This window comes from Scylla paramamosain, chromosome 17 (assembly GCF_035594125.1).
Source record: "Scylla paramamosain isolate STU-SP2022 chromosome 17, ASM3559412v1, whole genome shotgun sequence".
Classification (NCBI taxonomy): domain Eukaryota; kingdom Metazoa; phylum Arthropoda; class Malacostraca; order Decapoda; family Portunidae; genus Scylla; species Scylla paramamosain.
The window spans coordinates 16,806,689-16,825,730 of record NC_087167.1 but is presented as its reverse complement, the minus strand read 5'-3'; the positions used below and the strand labels follow the sequence as shown (position 1 = coordinate 16,825,730).

General features: G+C 41.3%; 1 protein-coding gene across 3 annotated transcripts in view; it reads right to left on the bottom strand.

Moving 5' to 3' along the window:
- Positions 1-19,042, bottom strand: part of LOC135108519 (uncharacterized) — a 37,712-nt gene extending 18,670 nt beyond the window's left edge. The window contains exons 1-2 of one of the 3 annotated variants that reach the window (XM_064019619.1): positions 18,503-19,042; positions 17,209-17,287 (exon numbers count right to left, since the gene is read on the bottom strand). The gene's annotated coding sequence lies outside the window, so the exon portion shown is untranslated. The remainder of the gene's footprint in view (positions 1-17,208; positions 17,288-18,502) is intronic. The other 2 variants (XM_064019618.1, XM_064019620.1) reach the window with 2 other exon arrangements.

The window sequence follows — 19,042 nt, the reverse complement described above, 5'->3', positions numbered from 1 at the left end:
TCATGGCAACTCCTACACCAGCCTCGGAGTCCCCATCTGGGGAGGGGACCATAAATGTCCCCAGGTCGGACTGTCTTTCTGTCGACGACCCTGAGTGTCTTGACACCCCCTTCAACTTTTTCTTCATTAACTTCTGCAACATTCGCGGTCTAAGATCTAATTTTCAATCTGTAGAACACCACCTCTCCTCTTCTAAACCTCATCTTCTTTTCCTCACTGGAACTGAGGTGTCTGAGGCAACTGACAGTAGCCCCTTTTCTGTTCCCTCCTACTTTCTCTATCCTCATTTTCGATCCAAAGCTGGATGCTGCGTTTATGTGCGCAATGACTTAACCTGCTCTCGTGCCCACGCTCTTGAATCTTCCGAATTTTCCACCATCTGGCTACGACTACAGAGTCACTCTCATACTAAATTTATCTGTGCTGTATACCTCTCACCTAACTCCTCTGAATATAAGAAATTCTTTGACTACTTAACTTCCAAAGTGGAGCACATTCTGACCCTCTTCCCTTTTGCAGAGATCTCCATTCTTGGAGACTTCAATGTTCACCACCAGCTGTGGCTTTCCTCTCCCTTCACTGACCATCCTGGTGAACTAGCCTACAACTTTGCTGTCCTCCATGACCTAGAGCAATGGGTGCAACACCCTACTCGTATTCCTGACCGTCTTGGAGATACGCCCAACATTCTTGACCTTTTCCTGACCTCTAATCCTTTTGTTTATGCTGTCACCCTTTCTTCTCCGTTGGGCTCCTTCGATCACAATCTCGTATCTTTATCTTGTCCTATCGCTCCAATCCCTTCTCAGGATCCCCCTAAGCGAAGGTGCCTGTGGCGTTTTCCCTCTGCTAGTTGGGGGACCTGAGGAGGTATTTTGCTGGTTTTCCTTGGAATGACTACTGCTTCTGTGTCAGAGACCCGTCTTTGTGTGCTGAGCGCATAACATAGGTGATAGTGTCTGGCATGGAGGCGTACATTCCTCACTCTTTTTCTCGTCCTAAACCTTCTAAACCTTGGTATAACACAGCTTGTTCTCGTTCTATACATGATAGAGAGGTGGCCCACAAAAGGTACTTAAGCCTTCCATCACCAGAATCTCATGCACTTTATATTTCTGGCCGGAACCATGCCAAATCTGTTCTCCAACTAGCCAAAAACTCCTTCATTAACAGAAAATGTCAAAACCTTTCAAGATCTAACTCCCATCGTGACTTCTGGCATCTAGCCAAAAATATCTCCAATAACTTTTCTTCTTCTTCTTTCCCTCCTCTATTTAAACCAGATGACACCACTGCTATCACATCTATTTCTAAAGCTGAACTCTTCGCTGAAACCTTTGCTAAAAACTCTGCCTTGGACGATTCTGGGCTTGTTCCTCCCTCTCCTCCACCCTCTGACTACTTCATGCCACCTATTAAAATTCTTCGCAATGATGTTTTCCATGTCCTCGCTGGTCTAAACCCTCGGAAGGCTTATGGACCTGATGGGGTCCCTCCTATTGTTCTCCGAAACTGTGCCTCTGTGCTTGCACCTTGACTAGTCAAACTCTTTCAGCTCTGTCTGTCAACATCTACCTTTCCTTCTTGCTGGAAGTTTGCCTACATTCAACCTGTTCCTAAAAAGGGTGACCGTTTTAATCCCTCAAACTACCGTCCTATTGCTTTAATTTCCTGCCTATCTAAAGTTTTTGAATCTATCCTCAACGGGAAGATTCTTAAACATCTATCACTTCACAACCTTCTATCTGATCGCCAGTATGGGTTCCGTCAAGGCCGCTCTACTGGTGATCTTCTGGCTTTCCTTACTGAGTCTTGGTCATCCTCTTTTAGAGATTTTGGTGAAAGTTTTGCTGTTGCATTGGACATATCAAAAGCTTTTGATAGAGTCTGGCACAAAGCACTGATTTCCCTACCCTCCTACGGTTTCTATTCTTCTTTCTGTAACTTCATCTCATCTCCTTTCTGACCGTTCTATTGCTGCTGTGGTAGACGGTCACTGTTCTTCTCCTAAATCTGTTAACAGTGGTGTTCCTCAGGGTTCTGTCCTGTCACCCACTCTCTTCTTATTATTCATTAATGATCTTCTAAACCAAACTTCTATCTATCTTCTATCTACTCCTACGCTGATGATACCACCCTGCACTTTTCCACGTCTTTTCATAGACGTCCAACCCTTCAGGAGGTAAACATTTCATGCAGGTAAGCCACAGAACGCTTGACTTCTGATCTTTTTAAAATTTCTGATTGGGGCAGAGCATACTTGGTATTGTTCAATGCCTCAAAAACTCAATTCCTCCATCTATCAACTCGACACAACCTTCCAGACAACTCTCCCCTCTTCTTCAATGACACTCAACTGTCCCCCTCTTCTACACTGAACATCCTCGGTCTGTCCTTTACTTATAATCTGAACTGGAAACTTCACATCTCATCTCTAGCTAAAACAGCTTCTATGAAGTTAGGTGTTCTGAGACGTCTCCGCCAGTTTTTCTCACCCCTCCAGCTGCTAACTCTGTACTCCGTCCATGTATGGAGTATGCTTAACATGTCTGGGAGGGTTCCACTCATACTGCTCTTCTAGACAGGGTAGAATCAAAAGCATTTCGTCTCATCAACTCCTCTCCTCTAACTGACTGTCTTCAGCCACTCTCTCACCGCCGCAGTGTTGCATCTCTAGCTGTCTTCTACCGCTATTTTCATGCTAACTGCTCTTCTGATCAAGCTAACTGCATACCTCCCCTCCTTCCTCGGCCTCGCTGCACAAGACTTTCTTCTTTCTCTCACCCCTGTTCTGTCCACCTCTCTAACGCAAGAGTTAACCAGTATTCTCAATCATTCATCCCTTTCTCTGGTAAACTCTGGAACTCCCTGCCTGCTTCTGTATTTCCACCTTCCTATGACTTTAATTCCTTCAAGAGGGAGGTTTCAAGACACTTATTCATGAATTTTTGACCACTGCCTTGACCCTTTTATGGGACTGGCATTTCAGTGGGCATATTTTTTTTTATTTGATTTTTGTTGTCCTTGGCCAGTGTCCTTCCTACATAAAAAAAAAAAAAAAATATGTGGACATGACAGTAGAAATGTGCATGCATGTTTTAAACAGGGAGTGCCACATCTATGCCGGATGGATGGTTGCAAGTTTCTCTATTTTCATATATTCTTATGTTCTTATGATATCATCTATTAAGGTTAATAAATAAATAAATAAATAGATAAATAAAACTAAAAAAAAAACAACATTTAAAAAAAATATGAAAGAGAATAGTGAGTGGATACATATATACGTGAAACATATAAATATGTAGGAACGATCGGAGGTCAGAGGAGAGGCAGGCAGTGAATTAAGTTTACACACACACACAGACACACACACACGCACGCGCACTCACACACACACACACACACACACACACACACACACACACACACACACACACACACACACACACACACACACACACACACACACACACACACACACACACACACACACACACACACACACACACACACACACACACACACACACACACACACACACACACCGCATCATTGATGTAAACCTCTGCTATGCTGGCGGGTGATAGTGCATTGTCAACATCTTAATTATGGATTTTTTCTTTTTTCATGTAAGAGGACGAAGGGCATCAGAAATTTGAAAAAAAAAAAAAAAGCCCGCATGTGTGGGAGTTCTCAAAGTGAAGTCAAATTGGATAATCAAATATTCAGACCTTGAAAATGTTCAGGTCATAGGAGTAAGGAAATACAGAAGCAGGCAAGGAGTTCCAGATTTTACAAAAGGGGATGCATACTTGAGAGTACTGGTTAACTGGTTAACATGAGAGGAGGGGAGGCATGCAGTTAGCAAGATCAGAAGATCAGTTAGTGTGAAAATAGCGTTAGAAGATATCAAGACGTGCGACATTGCGGTGAAGAGAGGGAGGCTGAAGACAGTCAGTTAAGAGAAGAATTGATAAGACGAAATGCTCTTGATTCTACCTTATCAAAAAAGTGCTGTGAACAGAACCCCCCTTACATGTGAAGCGTAATCCCTCTATATATTGACGGATAAGGTCCCTGTTCAGGGTTTGCTGCTGCTGTGTGTGTGTGTGTGTGTGTGTGTGTGTGTGTGTGTGTGTGTGTGTGTGTGTGTGTGTGTGTGTGTGTGTGTGTGCGTGCGTGCGTGCGTGCGTGTGTGTGTGTGTGTGTGTGTGTGTGTGTGTGTGTGTGTGTGTGTGTGTGTGTGCGTGTGGGAGGGGGAGGTGAAACTGACGGAGACGACTCAGAGCTCATAACTTCATAAAAGCTGTATTCGCTAGAGCTGAGATGTGAAATTTCCAGCTTACATTATAAAAGTAATAAGGGTCAGACCGAGGCGAGGATGTTCAAGTATAAAAGAAATGGATAGTTGAGTGTCAATGAAAAAGAGGTGATAGCTATCTGAACGGTTGTTTCGAGTTGATAGATGGATAAATTGAGTTTTTGAGGCATTGAACAATACGAAGTTTGCGTTGCCCCAATCAGAAATTTTAGAGATCAGAAGTCAGGCGTTCTGTGGCTTCCCAGCGTGAGCTGTTTAATTCCTGAAAGATTGGACATCTATGAAAAGACATGGAAAGTGCAGGGTGATATCATCAGGATAGGAATGAACTGGATAAAATGTTTCGTTTAGATCATTGATGAATAATTGGAAGAGAGTGGGTGACAGGACAGAACCCTAAGGAACACAACTGTTAATAGACTTAAGAGAAGAATCGTGACCGTCTACCACACCAGCAATAGAACGGTCAGAAAGGAAACTTGAGAGGAAGCTACAGAGAGAAGGATAAAAGCTGTAGGAGGGTAGATTGGAAATTAAAGTTTTGTGCCAGACTCTATGAAATGTTTTTGAAATATATAAGAGAAGAACGAAAGTTTCGCCAAAGGATGACCAAGACTCAGTAAAGCCCGGTTCACACTAGTTCGTGTTTACGGATTCCGTCTCCGTTCACCGTCCATCAATGACATCACAAAAACGGAGTTCGTACTAAACGGAGGAGATCACCGCCATCTCCGTATCCATGTTTGTCAACATGGACGCGCGGAGAAGAGATCTCCTCGAGAAGGAATTTGTGCACTTCTTGCCACCTTGCTGCTCGCAGTTGACGAAGAGAGGCCAGTGAGGAGGAGAAGAGTGTCATTTATTGTACAGTAAATTTCACGCTAGTGAATCCTGCAAGGCACTGTGAGGGCAGTAGTATCTGCTGTATTAATGCACGGTGTGGTGGAGAGGGAGGGTATGCTAGTATTTTCCGGTTGTCTGCTTGTCAGTTATTAATACACTGTCATTACCATAGCTGCTTGTTGCGTTTCTGCAGTCTGTGGGGCTAAAACCTGTCCAGTCCATCCATGTGCTTTTGCTTACATGCTTTGCGGTGTTGCCACACCTGTCGCTGGGACCCCAGTCAGTCCTCTTTTTCCACGAAGTGTAAAAATATTCAATTCACAATATAGCATTATTACATTACAAAGCTGTGATTCAATAACGTTTGATCATGTACTTGAGTCTCTCCGTACAAAGGTAAATTCCATTCATCTCTTCCGTTCGACGGCGTCCATTCAAGGAGAGGTAAAACGGAGCGCGGTTCTCACTACAGTAGCGCGAACGGAAACGGTGGTGACGTCATTGATGGACGATGTATGGAAACGGAATCCATAAAAACGGAGTAGTGTAAACCGAGACTTATTAACATGATTTTTGCCTTGGCTTTTGCCAGTTTTTTTAATTTGTTTATTTATTTATTTATTTCTAGACTTTATTTATTATTTTTCTTATTTTTTTTCATATCTCTGTTTTTTTATGCATATTTTTCTTTTTTTCTTTTAAAGCAGTAAATAGTCCTACGGTTTCTTACAAAGTGATTATTTACCAAGCTTCTCCAGTGTCCTTTAGTATTATTTTATTTGCTCATTTTTCTTGGCAGTAAGTACTCCTACGGCCTGTTCAGAGATTTTTGTTTCGGCTTCTTCAGCTTGTTTTTCTTGATCGTTTATTTTCATACAGCTTGCGACAGTGGGTTTTGTGTTGCCTTCTTTACTTTTTTTTTTTTTTCAGTGAATACTTACTTACGCAGTGGTTTTTGTCTCAGGTTCTTCAATATATTTATTCTACCCTTTACTAATTTTTTCTTTACTTTTTTCTGACCAGTAAATACTCCTACAGTTTGTGCACACAGTGCATTGTGTCTCGCCTTCTCCATTTTTTTTCTTTTTAGATTTTTATCTATTTATTTATTTATTTTCGGCTTCTTCAATGTTTCTTTTTTCTAAATTTTTTTTTCTTGACAGTAAATACTCCTACGGGTTGTTCACGCAGTGATTTTTGTCTCCGTTTTTCCATTTTCTACATTTTTTTTCATTTTTTTTTTGTCATTTGTCACTGTCTTTGTTTTTAAGGAATATATTTATTTATTTGTTTATTTCTTCAGGACAGTAACTATTCATAAAGCTTGTGATAATGATCTTCGTGTTGGTTTCGATACGTTTTTTTTTTTTTTCTATAAGGCAGTAAATACTCCTACGGCTTGTTCACACAGTGACTTTTGTCACAGCTTCTTTTCGTGGCTTTTTGTATTTAATTTCTTTTTTTTTTTTTACTTTAAGGGCAATAAATTCTCATACGAATGCCCACACAGTGAATTTATTCTCAGCTTCTCCATTTTTTTTTTAGACTTCAAAATTTATTAATTATTTTTTTGCCTTTGTTTATTCATTGTCTTTTTTTTTTTTATGGTATATGATTTTTATATCTTTTTGAAGAGAATAAATACTCATACGGCTTGTCACAAAGTGATTTTAGACTGCTTCATTTTATTTTATTTTATTTATTTTATTTTTACGTTTTTCTGTATTTATTTATTTTTTTTCAAGAGAGCAAATATTCCTAGAGTGTCTCCACACAGTCACTTTTGTCTCGGCTTCTCCACTCTTTTTAAAACTATTTATCAAATATAATTTCGTCTCAGCTACTTCAATGTCTTTTTATTTTATGACTTTTTTTTGTGGCTTTAGTTGGCTTTTCGTTGGTTTTAGTTACTTTTTTTTTTTTTTTTAGGCAGCAAATACTTCTACGGCTTGTTCAGTGATTTCTTCAATGTTTTTTTTTTTTTAAGACAGTAACTAATCACAGTAATTTTTGTCTAGGTTTCTAATATATATATATATATATATATATATATATATATATATATATATATATATATATATATATATATATATATATATATATATATATATATATATATATATATATATATATATATATATATATATATATATTTTTAGCAGTAAATACTCCTACATCCTGTTCACACGGTAATTTTTGTCTCAGCTTTATCAACTTCTTTTTTAAGGCTTTTTGTATTCATCTTTATTTTACTTTCGAGTCATTAAATACTCATATCACTTGGTAACAGAATAAATTTCTTCACAGCTTTTAATTTTATTTTCTGTGCTTTTTAAAAATCTATTTGCTATTATTTGTCTTCACTTTTTTAAGGCATACGTTTTTTTTATTCCTTTTTTCAAGGCAGTAACACAGGGATTTTTGTCGCAGGTTTTCAGTGTAATTTTTTTTTTCTGTGCTTTACTTTTTTCAAAAATTTCTAGACACTAAATTCTACAGTTTATGCAGACAGTGTTTTTTGTCTCGGATTCTTCACTTTTTTTTTCTTTTAGATTTTTTTATTTAATGTTTTTGTCTCAGCTACTTTTGTCTTTTTTCTAGCCTTTGGTTATTTTATTTGATTTTTTCCTGGGCAGTAAATACTCCTACGTCTCTTTCATACAATGATTTTTGTCTGCTTTTTCAGCGTTTTTTATTTTTATTTTAAACCTTTTATTTATTCATTCTTTTTGTGTCAGTTTTATCACTATATTCGTTTTAATCCATATTTTTTTATTTTCCTTATTTTTCAAGACAGTAACTACTCCTCCGCCTTGTCACAGTGATTTTTGTGTCGTTCTTTAATATATTTTATTCTATGCTTTATATTTTTATCTATTTTTATTTTTCTAGGCAGAAAATACTCCCATTCCTTATGCACACAGTGATGTTTGTCTGGGCTTCCCCAATTTTTTTTTCTTCACTTTCTGTTTATTATATTTTTGTCTCAGCTATGTCGTATTTTTCATGGCTTTAATTGTTTCTTTATTTTATTATTTATTATGTTTTAGGCAGTAAATAGTCCTACGTCTTGTTCACACAATGATTTTTGTTTCGCTTTCTCCATTATTTTTTTCAGGCTTTTTCAAAACAGTATTTACTCATATGGCTTGTCACAGTTATTTTTGTATAAGCTTCATTACTCCTTTACTGTCTTTCTTTTCTTTTTTTTAAGCACCAAATACTCCTATAACTTGATGACACATTGAATTGTCTCTCAGCTTCTTCAATGTCTTTATTTTATTTTATTTTTTATTGTTTTTCTTTTTTACTTTCAGTGCAGTAAATACTCATCGACTTGCCCACATTGTGAATTTGTTCTCGGCTTCTTTTTACTTTTCTATGCAGTAAAGACTCTTACGCGTTGTCACAGTGATTTTTGAGCTTCATCACTGTCTTCCACATCCATTGCCAGATCCTTTTTCTTATCCTACGACAGGATCTCCTTGTGCTCGACACCTGAAGGCTCCTTCACCTGCATCTCAATTGGTCCTATAATGCTGTCTCGCGATGTGGCTGCTCCAAGCCTGGTATCATTGCCTCTGCTGGGGCCTCTGCTCATGCCCCTCCCTATGCGCCCCTATTCGTGCCTCTGCCTAGCCCATCGCTGAGACCTGGCCGTGCCTGCCACACGATCCTTCCACCCCTCCATGCTTGCTTCTCTGATTTTGTTTGACGTAAGACCACGCTCTGTACCCTTACTGATCTCGATACTGAATGCCCTCTGGTAATGATCCTGCTGACCGTGATGGTGACGTGTCTCCTCAGGTTTCTGGTTACACCACTCACAGTACTCAATAGAGCTGTGGTAATATCCCTGGTGAATCGTGCGGTGACGTTGTTGTTGAGTCCTGTGGTGATGCACTTCTCCATATCCCTGGTGATGACTGTGGTGACTGTTTTTTGACCCTTTGTGCCTTGGGTTTTTGGTTGTTTTGTTGAAGCGTTAGCCGAGACACCGCGTGATGCTTCTGCTGAGCAACGAATTGAGAACTCCCTTGATACTTGTGATGACGCCTTTCCGAGGTAGCACGGGACCTTGGTGCTGCGGTGCGCACTGACGGCTGTGTTGAAGAAGGTCATGTGGGAGACATTGCGATTGAGTGCCATACCCAAGCACCAACTGGCCCAGCAAGGAGCACGGCGAGATGTACCGGCCTGGAGCGTGTGCAGCAGGCGCCAGCAGCAGGCACGCGAGCTGGAAGGCCCTTCGCGCCTCCCAAACACGGAAAGACGATTGGCCCAGGACATTGCCGGGTATCAGCGGGTCTTGGGTACACAGATCTGCCTGAAGACGGCCGTCAGGCATGACGGAGGGCATATCTTCTTTCCGTAGGTAGCTGCCGCCCTCAAGCACGCTGATGCCCGTCGTATCGTTTGAAAATTGGTGTCCATCAAAATAAAAGAATCTCAAAAGCACCAAAGCAGGGTCTTCTCGTTCTTCAGGCAGGACCTGCAGCTGCAGGAGGCTGGTGACCATGAGTGTAACGGCATAAGAAGAGACACCTCCTGGGCCAAGGTTTAATTGTTTAAGATAATATCTCATGAACAAAATCACGGGCGTCAGAGTGTTAAACTGCTTTTTGAAGCCTGCTACCAGCACCGCGGCACGCACAGCCGCCTTGCCTGTGAGGGACACGTCCACCTCCATTCCGGTTTGCTGATGAAGAAATTTAACTAGAGGGACACTAGCCTTTTGAAGATGTTGAGTGAGGCAGGCAGTGCCACGCCCTGGTGCAGGAGGGTGTTCCTCAGGATCAAAAGCGGTGGCGGTGAGGATGGCCACTATCCCACCAGCGTGAGGTCGACATCGCTGTCCAGCAAGTACAGGCCGTTAGCCAGGCTGCCCGTGACATGATCTTGTGCCACTGGCCATAGCGCTCCAACTGCGTCGGGACTCCGCCTCCGTTCCTCCCGCCTAGCTATGGAAGTGCAGGACTTCTTGGCAAAGATCCTGCAGGGATCAGTTGTAGGAGGGCGGCGGCCGCTGCCATGGTGGAGGCGGGTAGGTCGCAGCAGGCTGTGACTACTACAGTGTGCTGGTGTGACTGGTGTGTCAGGTGGTGATCTATGAAGGCGACTGGGGACCTGTTCACATCTTCCTTGATTTGTTCTTCCACCTCAGTAATCGCTGCTTTATATTGTTCCTCAGCGGTAGACTTCCTTCGAGAGTTTTCGCCAGCAGGGAAACAAGAGTCGCCCTACTCATTTTTGTTCTTTGCTTCTACAGTTTCTTCCTGCAAATTGTGTTGAGCCTCTAGACTTTCCTTTTCCCGCGTTTGTTCCAGAATTGTACGCACCGCGTCAAACACTTCCACTATCGCCACTTACCCTTCGTCGTCAAGGTCTTGTTTTCGATTTTTTTTTTTTTTTACCCAACTTCTGTTCATTCTCTATTTCCATGTCCTCCTCTTTTTCCATCATTGTCACTTTCTCTTCTTCGCTAGCGTGCTGTTCCTCCTCACCCTTCTGTTCCAGCGTCCTCTCTAGTAGGGTCGTCCTGGCCTCTTCGTCTTCCATTACATCCCTTTCTTCTTCCTCATCGTTGTGGTCAGCCATCAGAATCGTCTGACTGCCTGCCTACTTTGGCTTTGTCGATAGCACTTCATGCTCTTCCACTGCCTACGTCTCCTCTTCCTATTGTTCCAGAATCTGTTCCGGCACTACTGGCACCTCCTCCTCGTCCTCCACTAAAGTCACTCTCTCTTCTCCATTTCTGTGGTGTTCTGCACCCTCTCGTTTCACACCAGTGACTGGTCCCTCTCCAATAATAGTAAGCAATCTTACATTGACGATGGTTTGTACCTCTTCAGGGACTGGAGCTCCACATGCGGACTCTTTAGCAGTGCAAATATTTTGGTCATTAGAGTGATTAACATTATTTTGAGACATTTTTTTCCTTCCTACGGCGGCCTCAAGTTCTTTTTGTCTTCTGAGTTTGTTCTTCGTGTATCGCGGACTTCTCTTCTGTGGACAGCTTCCTTTTCATCTTGCCCGTCTGTTCCTTAATTGAGGGCAGAGAGTCAGACTCTTTCCCATTCTTGACAATGTCATGTTTTTCTTCGTCACTCTCCCAGCGTCTGCTCATTCTCTGTTTCCATGTCTTCTTCCATCATCGTCACTTTCTCTTCCTCGCCACTGTGTTCCTCCTCATGCTCCTGTTCCAGTGTCTGCTCGGGGAGGGTCGTCTTGGCCTCTTCTTCTTGCATCATATTCGTTTCCTTTTCCCCATTATTTTGAGACCCGTTTTTCTTCCTTCGATGGCGCCGAGTTTCTTTTGCCTTCTAAGTTTGTTCCTCGCTTGTTATGGACTTCTCTTTCCTGGAGTGGTTCTTTTGTATATTGGCTGTCTGTTTACCTTCATTCTGAGAGACAGTGATGCATTCTGCTTCCAGTTCATCGTTTAAGTGATTCAGGTTGCTAGTCTTCTTCTGTTTCTCCTTAACAGCCTCATTCCATTAATTGCATTTCGTTTTCATGATGTTATTGAGGGGCTTGTTCTTCAGTTCCTTATTTACAGACTCTTTCTGTTCCCCACTGCCCGCAAATTTCTTTTTCCACACCACGCCTACGATAATTGCTTACAAAAGCACACTTCATCTCTTCCTTGCACCTCACACCTTCCTGCTAATCTCGCGGCTCAGGAGATGAACGATCACTTTGCTGCTATCTGTCAAACCTTTCCTCCCCTCCACACCACTCCGCTTCCTGCCTATCTTCCCGCTCCCTCCCCTCCACACACTGTCCAGGCGATGGATGTTTTTAAGAGAATACTTAAATTTAAACCCAGATCCACCACACCCACTGACCTTCCTATAAAAATTTACAAGGAATTTGCTTTAGAGCTAGCAACACCGCTATGCTCCATAATAAACGCCTCACTCTCCCAACACTCTTGCCCCGCGGACTGGAAGACATCTTACGTCACCCCCATCCCCAAAACTTCCAGTCCTCAGTCACTCAATGACCTCAGGCCAGTCTCTATCACTCCCATCCCTAGCCTTATTTGTGAAGATTTTGTATATGACTGGGCCTACACCAAAATTTGTAACACCGTGGATATCAGACAATTCGGAAATATTAAAGCCACCTCCACCTCACATTACCTGACCAGCTTCCTTGAATTCATCCACAGCCACCTGGACAAGCGAAACACCTCTCTAGCTGTTGCTTTTGTGGACTTCAAAAAAGCCTTTGATCTTGTTGATCACACTGTTGTCATCAGCAAGGCAGTAAGTCTGGGTCTCCCTCCTAATCTGATAGCGTGGCTAGCCGACTTCCTCACAGGGAGACGTCAGGCCGTTCGCTATCAGGGCTCTGTCTCTAATTTCCAACAGCTGACATGTGGAGTCCCCCAGGGGACCAAGATGGGTCCTCTATGCTTCCTCCTCCTCATCAACGACGCCCTCACCGACACCCCCCATCGCTGGAAGTATGTGGACGACTGCACCGTGGGCGTCCCAGTTTCCACCAAGAACCCGGACTACTCACCACTGCAAGCAATTCTGGAGCGACTGCAGACGTGGACAGAGGAGAGCAGGATGACCATCAACCACAGCAAAACTGTGGTGATGCATTTCTGTACCTCCTCTGTACCAGTGCCCCCTCCCCGGCTCACAGTGGGCCCTCACCCCCTCCAGGTGGTCCAATGTGCCAAGCTTCTCGGAGTCACGGTGGACGACCAGCTGACCTGGAAGCAGCATGTCGCCAACAGCGTGAGATCAGCTACCTACAGGCTGTACATGCTGCGCAGACTCAGGTCGCTGGGGACGCCGACAGATGAGTTAAGGGGGGTGTACCTTACCTTCATCCTCCCCAAACTCATGCACGCCTCCCCAGCGTGGTCCTCCTCCCTCACACACACTCAACAGATACAGCTAGAGAGTGTGCAGAAAAGGGCGTGCAGGGTCCTCCTTGGCCCTGCATACACCACCTATGAAGAAGCCCTGACCACCCTGAGTCTGTCCAGAATATCCACCAAGCACCGAGAGGCTCTGGAGAAGTTTGGGAGGGGACTACTGCATCATCCGCGTCTCAGAAACATGCTGCCGCCCGACGCGTCTCGCCCGGTCCGTGCCACCAGACACCACAACAGAATAACGCCCCTGAAGGCGCCGCGCACGGACCGGTACAGACTCAGTGCGATTCCCACCATTGTGCGAGCCATCAATCAATAGTATTTCCCTCCTAGATTAGACTTACCTTTAGGATTAATGTTAAGTTTTTCCCCATCCCTTATGTACATTTTCAGTTTGTCAACTGCCTAAATAATAAACCGTATATTATTATTATTATTTTATTATTATAATTGGAGAGATGAAGCCAGTGAATAGTGGCGTGGTCATACTTGTGTTTGGATCTTCAACAAGGAACTTAGAAGAATTTAGAAGAGCTTAGAAGACAGAAATATACAATAAGAAAAAATAAACAGACAGAGACTACATGAAGATCGCGACATATGGAGAAGTCTGATAACGAGACCAACGACTGACATTATCTCATCTGTTTGGCGTCTGATGAGGAAAGGTGGTGAGAAAGATAAGAGAGAAGAGCCTAAAGATTATACAAGATAACACAGACGAGTCATGATTTTTACACAGAGTAATCTTGAAACAACATTTGAGAAGAGAATAAAAAAGAATAAATAAATAAACAGGACTGTGAAGTATAAATCTGAACAAACAAGGAAAATCCTAAGCGGTTTTTTTTTTTTTTCAGTTACACTAGAAAAAAGGAAAACTGTAAGAGATAACATTTGTTTTTTAGATAACGATAATACACTGCTAAGCGACAATCAAGGGACGGCCTTCATTCTTAACTTATCAATCACTTAAGTTTAAAAAAATAATAGTCCCATGGCCCCCCACGAAAGGAAGAAATAAATAAAAATAAATAAATAAATAAATAAATAAAATAGAATAAAGTAAAATAAAATAAAAATAAATAAGAATAAAATAAATATAAATAAATAAAATAAAAAAATATAAGTAAATAAGAAAACAAATAAAAAGAGAAAAAAAAAATCAAGGTCCTTAAGAAATGTTCACCATAATCAAAATATAATCAAGTAGAAAAAAATATTTAATATAAAAAAGAACCTTATAAATTTATTGGGCATTTTGATATACCACCGAGTGTGTTGAGAGAACGTTACATTCAATTAGAATATGCTGAGCCTGTCACCGTCCTCGTATTGAACTCCTACGCAGTGTCCAAGTTTGAGATTAGAAGATACAGCAGTTTGAAAATTTTCCCCGTTTTACTTTCGTGAAAGTGAGAGTTATTTTTCTGCTCTGAATGGCCACTTTGACGCAAAATACTACTACTACTAATAATAATGATAATAATAACAATTAATCAAAGAACTGAACAGAATCCGGAACACGAGACGAAATAAAACTGGATGATTCACTTTCCTGTAATGTTTGCTAATGTTGCGCACGTAGACGCAACATCCAGCTCGGTATGTTTGGACCGCCTCTATACGTACTAATGAATTTGAAATCCTTTGTCAGCTTGAACTCTGGCGGGGCCGGATAGTGACGATGATCAGGGACAAAGTGGTATGGTACCGTAGTGAAAGAGATAAAGGATATTCCGTAGATGGATAGATGATGGTGGTGATCATGGAAATGGGTGCTGTTATAATGAACGAGATAAGAGATTCACTGAAGCAAACATGGCTAATAAAAATGATCTATTTTTTTTTTTACTAGTAATGATTAAAGTAGCTGTAACATACATTTGTAGCTACACATCATATTGCAAACTAACACAGAAACATTCTATCAAAATAACGCCGTATGAGTATTTGCTGTTTTTTTTTTTTTTTTTTTTTTAACAGCAAATACTCATACAAGTTATTCACACTCTGTCTTATGACTTCTCCACTGCGTTTTTTTTTTGTTCATTTTTTTTATGTATTTTATGTATTTTCTTCAAGACAGTAAATACTATCTAATACTCCAATCAAATTCTGCCCGAAACGTAAAAAAATTGCAAAAGAAATGGTTTCATTTGCATGTTATTAAGATACAGCCTTCCAGTACCAGAAAAAAAAAAAAAAATGACACCGAATTATATCATGTGGAAATGCCTAAAAAATGCATTTTTTAGTCCGCCATTAAAGGATAACACATTTATAGCTGTAACTTCCTTATTACCATCAAAATCAGGTCATTCAAGTTCTTAACCCATGTTTTCAAGATCAATGAACATTTTTAGGCCATAAGAGTTGCTTGTAGACCACTCCTTATATGGTAAATATGTAAATTAGGACATGTGATTGTGTTGAAAAGAATTTTCTTCATAGATCTGTATCAATAACTGCATATTACTCATCCAAATCAGTCATCTAAAATCCTAGCCGATGTTTTGAAGGTGAAGAAACAATATTATCCCAACAAGATCCATTAAAGAATATTTTGTATATGGGAAATATGCAAATTAGGACAATTGAAATTGTGTTAATTAAGATATTGTTCATAGATTTTAAATAATTATCTTACTTTTAACTTATTCAACTCACTTCATGTAAGTTCCTAATGCTTTCCCTTTTTTTTTCTATTTCTTTTTTTGAGAGATATTTATTCTCTTTATTTATTTATGTTTTTTTTCAAGTCAGTAAATACTCATACGGCTTATTTAAAAACTGGCTTTTGATTCTGTTTCTCCACTGTCTTTTTTTTTTTTTTTTTTAATCAAACTGAAATAAAGGAAGGAAAGATGAAGAAGCAAAATTAAAGGCTAGTTCACTAGGTTGGTCAGAGAAGGGAAAGAAAAGCCAAAGCTGGTGATGAAGTCTCCAAGAGTGGAGATCTTTGCAAAAGGGAAGTCAGAATGTACTCCACTTTGGAATTTAAATAGTCAAATAATTTTATAGTCGGAGGAGTTAGGTGAGAGGTATACAGCACAAATAAATTTAGTTTGAGAGTGACTCTGTAGTTTAAGCCAGATATTAGAAAATTCGAGGATTCAACAGCGTGGACACAGGTTAGGTCGCTGCGCACATAGACGCAGCATCCAGCTTTTGAATGAAAATGAGGATAGAAAAGTAGGAGGGAACAGAGAAGGCGCTACTCTTAGTTGCCTCAGACACCTATATTTCGATGAGGAAAAGAAGATGAGGCTTAGTAAAGGAGAGATTGTGTTCCATAGATCGAAATTTAGATCTAAGGCCGCGAATGTTACAGATTTAATGAAGAAAAGTTGAGGGGATGTCAAGACACTATAAGTGTCGATACCAGAAGAAGAGCAGTCCGACCTGGGGACTCTTGAGGTTCCCTCCCCAGATGGGGACTCCGAGGCCATATTATATTTTGAGTTTTGAGGGAAGGGTGCATCTAGAGTTGTGTGAAGGAAAAAAGTTGTCTTTGGAGGGAAGGCTGTAACTGCCCTCTCCCCTTTGTGTTGTGACACAAAAAGGGAACCATTCAGTAAGGTCACAGCTGGGTCACTGATAAGTCCGCGTCACCCTTTGATTGACACTTCATTGGGAGTAATTACCGTTCCGGCAGGTGTCTACTACCTCCTCCTCTGACCCTAAGGTTGCCTGTTGCCACCTGCCATTCACGTGGCGCAGTTAGCAAACTTTCCACTGTGTGTGTGTGTGTGTGTGTGTGTAACACACTAAGTATATAGGGCATGAGATAACGAGATGACTGAAAAATGTTCTCCTACTCTCTCCTTCAGTTGATGTATACTTCTCTCTGCTATCACTTGTATACTTTCTCTCTCTCTCTCTCTCTCTCTCTCTCTCTCTCTCTCTCTCTCTCTCTCTCTCTATGCCATTTCCACACAATCCACGCAGCCTTTTATTTCATTTGTCTTTTATTACATCCATATTATCACTGCATAATGTTTATCGGTAAATCACCTGTCCGTTAATACCACTTGTCTCTTTACGGGATACTGTAATCCCCCAAACCTTGTAGAGATGATCATTGAATAACTCACAATTTCACCATCGGACATTGCAAATCAACACGTTACGCCTTGGTTACCTGGCTGCCTGTTGTCACGCGGCCACACTTGAATTTCGTATCATCGGTCGGTTGTTGTCACTCGTCTCGTCTTGATATACTGTAAAGCTCCAAAACTTGTGGAAATCATGACTGAATTATTCTTAATTTTACAAACGGACATACAGGTCTAAACGTCCTGCCTTGGATAACCGCCTGGCTTGGCCACTGTATCTGTCGCCAAGCCACACTTGAATTGCATACCACGGGCAAAAAGGCCTCAAAATGCACATGTGTATAGAACATTTTCCACTTAGAATAACCTGTACTTTCACCCTCTGGCAATATCCGCACAAACTCGTGTTACACCCTGTAGATATCTTATGTATTACTTGTCTAGCTTTACTTCCAGATCGTACCCTGCGTTTATTAAGAGATTAGGGGATCACTAAATGGTGTAGGGAGAAAAGGAAATGGACCCTTGCCGAAACGGCACGTGTCCATTTCTAAGCGAGGTCATATAAGCACTGGTCTTGGTGAATTCTGTTAACTTGCATCTAATACAGCTGTAACCTTCATGAACATTTCCCTTTGTGTTTCACAACACAAGCTCTTTTCTTTCATACATTACATTATATATAAAACACGTACTACACCTTTCACTCAAAGATGAAAATTGAAATAGCCGACTCCAACACCAGCCTTGGAGTCTGTGTTTGGGAAGAGAGCCAAAAGTGTTCCCAGGATGGACTGCTCTTCTGGTAACGACAAAAAGTGTCTTGACGCCCATCTCAAATTTTACTGTATTAAATTCTGCAACATTCACGACCTTAAGATCTAATTCTTAATCTGTGGAACATCACCTCTCCTCAACTAGATCTCATTTCTTCTTCACCAAAACACATATGAAACACATATGAACCTAGGAACTTAACAGGAAGACTCTTAAACCTCGAATTTCATAATCTTATATGCTGAGCACTAGTATAGGTTCCGCCGGAGACGTTCTACTGGCAATCTTCTGATCTTCCTTATTGAGTATTAGTTAATCTGTTATCCCCTTTTACTGGTAAAGTCTGGAACTTCCTTCCTACTTCAGTATTTTATTCTACCAAATGACTTGAATTCTTTCAAGAGAGACATTTCAAGACACTTTCATAATTTTGGATATTCGAGTTACGACTACAGTGGCTGAATATCTTCCTAAGTTATTTCTGCAGTGTCTGAATATTTTTCCAGGTTACTTTTGCAGTATCTGAATATCTTCCTAAGTTACTTTTGCAGTGTCTGAGTATATTCGCAAAGTACCACCGTAGTGCCTGCGTCCTGCACTTACTTATTCGTATTTTTCAGAAGCGACGACGTGGCGACCACACAGCACCGGTATAGGCAGCTGGATGACTTATGGCCAGAGGAGGATACAGTCGTGGTCTTTATCGGGGGCAAGTGGTGAGGAGACCGGTGGGTGGGCGGGATAAGGAGATCACTTAGTGCTGCATCACGAGCCACCAGTGCACTTCTGCCAGTTCTCCTTCACTATTTTCCTGTGACTTTTACATGATTTATATCTTCATCGTCATCGTTGCCATCATCGTCATCATTACCATTCTCGTCACTTGTATTTCATCGCCATCGGTATGATCATAAAGGCGGGATCACACTTGGCAATTCGCTGCTGAGTTGCCAGCCGCCGCAAGCTGCGTTGCTCCGCCTGCTGGACTTTTGTGCCTGGCGGCTGGAATTGCCAGCCCAGCCAACAAGACCGACAGGTTGGTCTTGTCCAGCCGCGCGCTGCTTTGTTTACATTGTGTCGTAGAGGAGAGTTGTGGAAGATGTGTCCGGAGGCAGAAAAATTAATGCTGGAGCTGTTTAGGGA